Genomic DNA, 9643 nt, shown 5'->3' with positions numbered 1-9643 from the left:
GTAGTGAGAGAGTGAGGAGAGGTGTGTTGAAATTAGATAACAAAAGCCTTTTAAATAGAAGTGAAAATGGCCTGCAAACAGCTGGCAGGCCGTTTGGCAAGCCGTTTTGCAGGCCGTTTGGTGAGGCCGTTTGCCTGGCCAGCCAGTTTACCATGCCCATTTGATCTGGGCGTATTGCAGGCCATTTGCCATACTGGCAAGCCATTTGGTAAGCCCGTTTGGCAAGCCGTTTGGCTTGCTAGTTTGATAGATCGTAACTTGATTTCTTGTCTTTCACTGTTTTCGCTCTAGAATCTTCGTTTTAGCTCCGATTCTCTTGATTCTTTTTGCATCGTCTTCGTAATTACTTTATCTACAAATTTAACTGAAAAAGCGATTATTTTGCCGACAAATTTTTGAACTTTATGCTTTTGGGACTCAATATCGGGGGTAAAAACGTGATTTTTTAGCCGATATCAAATATCCCACACTTAGACTTTGTTTGTCCTCAAGCAAACTTTCGAACTTTTAACACTGAAGATTTTTTTTCATAGTGATCAAGTGGTCTTTATTCTGCAAGATGCAATGGTGAAAACTCAGTTTTATTCTTTTCGTTATTCCCAAACCCTTTTCCGTAAGCATGAGAGGAGGTTACATAACTGAGGCTATCTCACTCGGGTTACTCAATTCACTAAGGTGTTTTGAGTGTCCTATAGTTCTAAGAAATGAAATCGCTCTTAGCCAGTCATGCTCATATTCTTCGTCATAGGCCTGATCAAGACTCCAATCTCCATCACTTATTTGAGAGAATTTTCAGTTATGGACTCAACTTGTATCGTGAACAGATGATGATTTGGAGATTTTTGGGGTGTGAAGGGTTTGATAGATAGGAGTTCTTTTAAAAGATCGATTTTTGGTGATCCTTTTAGCTTTTTGTTAGGAATATCAAAACGAGCATCCTTCTTTTGACTGCTAGGAGTTCTTTTCTCGAATCTTTTCTGGTTCCACTCCTTTTTTCAGAACCTTTATTCATCAACATTTTTTTAGCAAGTTTCTTTTGCTTTTCTTTTCGAGGTCTCCTTTTATTGGCGGTCTCCTTGATAATTGGCTTGGATGCTCGCATTTTCTAATGCGGTTTTATAGAGGATTTCCCAGAAGGAATGATTTTATCGGGATTTATTTCTTTATTTATGAAGTGAATAGAATGGATAAGTAGTGGTGGATGGAATTGTTGGTGATTTGGAGTGAAGATGGCAATGAAGATGTGTAATGGGGGTGTTTTTGTCTTCACAAATAGCCGAGGTTCTAACTTAGTAGTTCTCGTCAAAATGTGTGATTCCGAAATGTAGATCAAGAGCAATTTTGATTCAGAGATGTTAACATCGGCGCGCTCAACGGAAGTATAGTGAAACGCTAAAAATGAGTGCTTATAAAGCCTTATTTGGGAGTGCTGATAATGCTCCAAATGAACATATATTTAGTCGCAATATCATCCCAATATGTACAGTTTTTAGTTGTAATTATTCTATTTTTAAGTTGTAATCGTTTAAATAAATAAATGCGAAGACGAAGCACGAAGATTAAAGAATTGAAGAAAAAGCGTCATAAAACTGGAAAAGGGTCCTTAAAGCCATAGTGCACTCAAAAGCGTCCCAAAAATTGAGTTAAAAGACTTGAGCGGATTTTGGGAGTTAAGGAAAATAATTTTTTGTGCAAATTACAAATTGCAAAACGCGAAGTAAAAAATATTAAATTATACGAAAGGACGTTCGAAAATCCGGAACCGGGACCTGAGCCAACTATCAACGCCCGACGCAACGGACCAAAAATTACAAGTCAACTATGCACAAGAATATAATATAATATTTAAATAATTATATAAATTATTTATATATTATATATATTTAAATAAAACGTCGACAAGCAAGGAAACAAAATAATGTGGCTGGATCTAGCTGGCCATGCGATCGCATGGCTTCAGAATCCTGGCTACATCTATAAAAGGCAACGAGTTTTGGCCAAAAAGACACAAAAAAAAAATATATACTCCCTCTGTAATAGATATAATATATATATATATATATATATATATATATATATATATATATATATATATATATATATATATATATATATATAGTATAGTGTAGTTTTATATTAGATTAGTTTGGGTTATGAAAAGGTTATTTTACGAGTTTTAAAGTCGAAGTTCTGTCTGTGTAAAGCTACGCGATAAATAATCAATGTAGCTATGTTTTTCCTTTTTAAATTAATTTCTCGTACTTAAGTTATTATTATGCTTATTTGAGCCGAAGTAATCGTGATGTTGGGCTAAATATTAAAAATGGGGTTATTGGGCTTTGTACCATAATTGGGGTTTGGACAAAAGACTGACACTTGAGGAAATTAGACTATGGGCTATTAATGGGCTTTATATTAAATTAACGATACCTCGTTAATTTAATATAAAGGTTATGATTTGATGTATCTATATATAACCACGTACGCTTAATCGGACACGATGAGCGGGATATTTATAAGTACGAATTATTGTTCATTTGACCGGACACGGGGATGGATTAATAGTCACTGGACTCATTGAAACAGGGGTGGATTATATTCAAGGGTAATTGGTGTAATTGTTAACAAAGTATTAAGACCTTGTTACAGTTTAAGTCCCCAATTAGTTGGAATATTTGACTCCGGGTATAAGGTTAAATTTGCCGAGCAATTTATAATTATGACCGATGAACTATTTTGGTCAAAAACCAGATAGGTTTCAAATACATCCAGGATAAAGGACAATTAACCCAGGGTAATAAATTATAATCAAAACGTCAAACATCATGGTTACGGAAGTTTAAATAAGCATAATTATTATATTGTTATTTATTTTACGCACTTTAATTATTGTCATTTATATTTATGCTTAAGTTTTAAAATCGATAAACCGGTCATTAAACGGTAAACCCCCTTCTATATATTATTATATATAATTATATATATTTTGTACAAATATAGTTATTTAAAATATAGTGTAAAATAAGCCAGCTCCCTGTGGAACGAACCGGACTTGCTAAAAACTATACTACTCTACGATTAGGTACACTGCCTATAAGTGTTGTAGCAAGGTTTAGGTATATCCCATTCAATAAATAAATAACTTGTGTAAAATTGTATCATATTTAATAGTATTTCGCAATAAAAATATAACTATTTCATATACACCTCTACGAACATCAAGTTTTTGGCGCCGCTGCCGGGGAGTCGGCGAAACGCAATATTTTTAATTTATTTTTGTATAAATATATTTATATATATTTTTAGAAAAACAATATAAAGTTAAAAAAAAAAAAAAAAAACTGGACTTACAGGCCCATGCGATCACATGAGCCAGAAGCCTCAACACCATGCGATCGCATGGCCTGCCCTGACAGGTCTGACTCAAGCATTAAATACGTTTAGGGTTTATAAATAATTATTATTATTAATTAGGGTTATTTATTTTTATATTTAGTTTTAGTTTTATTTAAAATTAGTAATATTAAGTTTTAATTAGTTTTATTAATATATAAAATTAATACTTTTATAAATAATTATATAAAAATAATATTTTTATAAAAATAGGTAATTTTATCATTTTTTGTCTCTTTTTATAATTTGTATATTTTAATCATTTGTATATTTTTTGTTCGCAATTAGTTTTAAGTCATAGTTTTTGCTATAGTTATTTTTATTTCTAGATTCTTAGGCTTTGCCGTAAAATCCCTTAAGTGCTTTTTCTTTAGACTAAGAATTAGGTGCTTTAGAATTTTGCGACGTCGTTTTTATAAATTTTAGTACCTTTTTAAGTTATTGCCGTTTTGGGATATAGTATTTCTCTAAGCTTTAATATTTTTAGACGTAACTTTTAATTCTTAGTTTTTAGTTCCTTTTTAAGTTTCGACGCGGTACTTTCTTATTTTTATTTTTCGACGCCTATTATTTTTTCGACCTTTTATTTTTTGACGTTTTTTGACGCGCTCTTTTTCTTTCTTATTTCTCACCGATCTAGTTTTTAGGACATAGAATGTTCTATTTCTTCTCTAAAATTTCAAAAGCGAAAAATTATTTTAAGCAGTTAAATTGATAGACATCCAAATTTTCTGGTTCGTAGTAATAGTTGGATTTGTTAGTGGCTGAGTTGTGAGCTTCCGATTTAAAGGGTTCTGGCTCCCTGCTACATCTTTTAGCTAATCGAAACGTGCGCAAAATCAGAAAAGTCTATTAATTTGATAACTTATATATTTTTTAGTTTTATAACTAATAGGATAATTAGTAAATGCACCACATTGTAGCTAAAATTTGGTAATAAGTGTATTATGGAAAATTTTGAGAATATGTTGGAAACTCTTTCTGACATGCGAAATCAATTAAATCAATACTCTCAAACGAGTGTTGATGAAAATTCATTCGGTCAATCTTGGATCACGAATGACAAAACAATAACTGGTTGTGAAATCTGTGGAGATTATCACTCAACATGGGAATGTTTTTATTACTTTCCTATGGAAAATTACGCACCCACGGAACCTGAATGGAACGATTATGAAGAATACAATTCAAATTGGGATTATTCCCAAGAATATTTCCAAACTCAACAACCCGAAGACGAGAAAAATTATGTGTCTGAAAATCTTTTAGACAATATGAAAATCAAACTTGAAGAACTCAATACTCAAAATGAACAAATGAGAGAGTTTGTAAATCGACAAGCTGAAACTCTATCAGATTACACACCTGTTGATCTGAGGAGTCGTGTGCAAGAAAATCTCATATCATCGAATTTTGATGAATTCGAGAGCTCCGAAATCACCAATTATCCCGATGATACTTTTTATTCAACTATACGAATTTCACAACATATCGACACATTAGCCTCTACCGACGAAATCATCGATCAATCAATAAATGAAGAAGAAGTAAGGGTGACAAATTCGTACTCTTGGGAAAACGATAACGTTGAAAATTTTACCCCCGAGACCAAAGTGGTGGGACCGATAAGTACCGTTAATGAAGGAGAATCTACTTCGATCCCGAAATTCAGCATTCCACAACCTTCCAACCCAATATTCTCAATAGACGAGTCATCTACCGAAGATGAACTACGAGCTGTAATAGATATTGACACCTCGGATTTCACCCAATTGGGTAATAGAGGTGAAAACTTTGATCCCGAGAATAAACGGAAGGAAATGTTAGGAATTGTCCACCCGATAGAAATATGTATGACGGTATATATCGATCCATTTGACCAAGAACCAAAAAAGAGACATATCCATTTACTAAAAGCTACACTTAAAAAAGAATTAAGTAGTGATGATCGGGTGGTTCTAAACTTTAAACCCATTGATATAATATATACCACCCGAGATGTAAATAACTGGCTCACTATTCTAATTCTTGGAACTTATTCTACCGACTTCACATGTCGTCAGCTAAGTGTGGGGAAGTCTAACCCCACTTAACGTTAAACTAGGGGTTCGGGTTAGTACACTACTCGTTAATAAAAATGCACGATTAGGGTAAAAGACGCATTTTCAAAAATTAGCAAACAGTTCAGAAAAGCAACCGTTTTTGGAGAAAAACATGTGTGATAAAACAAGAAGGAATGAACGATGACGCGTGCCATCTATCATTCGACGACCTTAGTAATTACACACTGGGTATTTTCAATCACTTTTCTACACTAATCACCCTCATAAATTTATAATTGGAGTCTGATTTCATGCAAATGAGGGCATTGCATGATCTCAAGTGTGGGGAAGAGTTATAAATTCTCTCGGGTTTATACTTGGCTTATTTTCTAAATATTGTGAAAATTTTAAAATTTTTCAACTAAATGAATTCAAAAGCATGTTTATACATATTTATGAACGATAAAACTAGGTGATAATGCCGAAATTATTGTTACCTCGGAAAGGACATAAATTGAGAAACAACTAAAACGCTTGAATTTATTTATTAGGATATAAAAAGACGCATGAAAAAAGCCAAGTGTGGGGAGAATGTACCAAGTTATTCAATTAAAAACTATCTATCACATGTTTCTGTAAAGTTTATTGCAGGTGCTTTTGTTTTGGACTAAATTAACTGTTTTACCCGATTTTTTGTAATACTTTTGAAAGAATGGATGGATTTACACGATGAATCAATTCCATCATTAAAAGGAAGTAAAGTCTTCCGAAAAATACACGCGCTTCTTGATTTAGGTCAACAAGTGTCGTCCAGACCAGCTGTAGGTTGACGAAAAATCTAGAAAAGTCATCTCTAAAATCAGCAGGAAATCCATGGACCTCAGCATCAAACAGGGTCGCCATGTGGTCAGACTTATCCTAACCATGAGAGGATCTTTCTCGTAAAATGGGGAGGGCGCCGTGCAAATTAGCTTGATAAGACTAATGAATCAGACCTCCAGAAAGGATAATCTCCTTAAAGATTAAAAATCAGCTTTTAAGCCTGACATTACTCAATCATTGAGATTGACCTTAAAGATTGAGAATTACAAACGCATGGAATTCAATGATATCTAAACTCGAGCTTGAACGAGAAAATATTTTGTTCAAAATACAAACCGATTTGTTTTCTGAAAACCTATTTTCAATGCTTTCATTACCATTGAACGTAAAATCCTAGGAATTCACCTGAAATTCATTAGGTCACCTGAACCAATTCGGGTGTTAACCGTAAGAACGGTGGTTGCATAGCATGGTCAAAGACAGGACCTTGTGCCAGACCGAAAAATTATAGGGTGATCTTTACTATTGCTCCTACAAAGGATAGTAATTACATCTGACACGTTGTAGACCATGAACATCTGCATGTCATTAGACATTTCCTTAACAGTTGCTTGTTCAATGCTTTCCTTTACAACAGGACGGTAGTTTACCGAAAGGTAATATACGGAGCAAGTATACTGGACGTGTGCTTTCCTAATACAAAGTTAGCAAGTGGGTGACACAAAACCACAAGTTTTGAGCTAAAATTTTAAAATCTGAAACCCACAAAACCCACAAAAATATTTTTCAAACACCGGTGAAGGGTTATTCCGGAAAACTTATCTAGGGTAAAAGCTAGATCGTATTTTCAAAAGATCATATATTTTCATAAAGATCCAATTTCCTTAAGGATCTAAATTTTTATAGTCATGTGGGACTGTAAACCACATCGTTACTATCATTGTTTATACCGCCGTATCAAAATCACTAATGTATAAAGTGTGAAGAATAAAGAAGTGATTCGTGTGATTTAATTTCAAGTTCTGTATTGCTTGAGGACAAGCAACGTTCAAGTGTGGGGATATTTGATAATGCTCTAAATGAACATATATTTAGTCGCAATATCATCCCAATATGTAAAGTTTTTAGTTGTAATTATTCTATTTTTAAGTTGTAATCGTTTAAGTAAATAAATGCGAAGACGAAGCACGAAGATTAAAGAATTGAAGAAAAAGCATCCTAAAACTGGAAAAGGGTCCTTAAAGCCATAGTACACTCAAAAGCGTCCTAAAAATTGAGTTAAAAGACTTGCGCGGATTTTGGGAGTTAAGGAAAATAATTTTTTGTGCAAATTACAAATTACAAAACGCAAAGTACAAAATATTAAATTATACGAAAGGACGTTCGAAAATCCGGAACCGGGACCTGAGCCAACTATCAACGCACGACGCAACGGACCAAAAATTACAAGTCAACTATGCACAAGAATATAATATAATATTTAAATAATTATATAAATTATTTATATATTATATATATTTAAATAAAACGTCGACAAGCAAGGAAACAAAACAATGTGGCTGGATCCAGCTGGCCATGCAATCGCATGGCTTCAGAATCCTGGCCACATCTATAAAAGGCAACGAGTTTTGGCCAGAAAAGACAAAAAAAAATATATACTCCCTCTGTAATAGATATAATATATATATATATATATATATATATATATATATATATATATATATATATAGTGTAGTTTTATATTAGATTAGTTTGGGTTATGAAAAAGTTATTTTACGGGTTTTAAAGTCGAAGTTCTGTCTGTGTAAAGCTACGCGATAAATAATCAATGTAAGCTATGTTTTTCCTTTTTAAATTAATGTCTCGTACTTAAGTTATTATTATGCTTATTTGAGCCGAAGTAATCGTGATGTTGGGCTAAATATTAAAAATGGGGTTATTGGGCTTTGTACCATAATTGGGGTTTGGACAAAAGACCGACACTTGAGGAAATTAAACTATGGGCTATTAATAGGCTTTATATTAAATTAACGATACCTCGTTAATTTAATATAAAGGTTATGATTTGACGTATCTATATATAACCACGTACGCTTAATCGAACACGATGAGCGGGATATTTATAAGTACGAATTATTGTTCATTTGACCGGACACGGGGATGGATTAATAGTCACTGGACTCATTGAAACAGGGGTGGATTACATTCAAGGGTAATTGGTATAATTGTTAACAAAGTATTAAGACCTTGTTACAGTTTAAGTCCCCAATTAGTTGGAATATTTGACTTCGGGTATAAGGTTAAATTTGCCGAGCAATTTATAATAATGACCGATGAACTATTTTGGTCAAAAACTAGATAGGTTTCAAATACATCCAGGACAAAGAACAATTAACCCAGGGTAATAAACTATAATCAAAACATCAAACATCATGGTTATGGAAGTTTAAATAAGCATAATTATTATATTGTTATTTATTTTACGCACTTTAATTATTGTCATTTATATTTACGCTTAAGTTTTAAAATCGACAAACCGGTCATTAAACGGTAAACCCTCTTTTATATATTATTATATATAATTATATATATTTTGTACAAATAGAGTTATTTAAAATATAGTGTAAAATAAGCCAGCTCCCTGTGGAACGAACCGGACTTACTAAAAACTATACTACTCTACGATTAGGTACACTGCCTATAAGTGTTGTAGCAAGGTTTAGGTATATCCCATTCAATAAATAAATAACTTGTGTAAAATTGTATCATATTTAATAGTATTTCTCAATAAAAATATAACTATTTCATATACACCTCTACGAACATTAGGTGCCTCACAACAATTAAAATGGGTTGAATTGAGCCTTTCGTTATGCAATGCTCTTTTGGAAAATTCGGTTTGATTTTCGCAATAAGTTTTTCAACTTGTTTTACTCTTTTGTCTACTTTGTAGCAAAAACTTTTTGATCTTTTATAGAATTTACAATCCTTAGTGTTTTATAGTTCAAAAAGTTTTAAATTTTGTGAAAAATTTAGTTTAAAACACTTGAGGATTTTTACAAGAATCATTATGTGCAATATTTGCTATCCTACACTTTAAAATAATATTGTCCTCAATGTTAAGGATACGACGTATCCCACACTTAGGTTTTGAAAGAGGTGTTTTTGTTATTAAAAGTTTATTTTGATGGGGTTGCCAATCCCACACTTAGTGTTTAAATTGGTATAGTAATTTGCGTATATTCTATTGAAAAGGTGGCGAAGACGTAGTACTCTCCTACGGTTGCAAGGCGTGCAATTGGATGGTTTGCCAATTATGGTTTCTTCTATTCTCGTGCTGGCGTCATCCTCGTTCAGTGCGTCCTTGCTCCAAGTCGTGCTTCCAT

This window comes from Rutidosis leptorrhynchoides, chromosome 3 (genome assembly GCF_046630445.1).
Source record: "Rutidosis leptorrhynchoides isolate AG116_Rl617_1_P2 chromosome 3, CSIRO_AGI_Rlap_v1, whole genome shotgun sequence".
NCBI lineage: Eukaryota > Viridiplantae > Streptophyta > Magnoliopsida > Asterales > Asteraceae > Rutidosis > Rutidosis leptorrhynchoides.
This window is presented reverse-complemented; position numbering follows the sequence as displayed.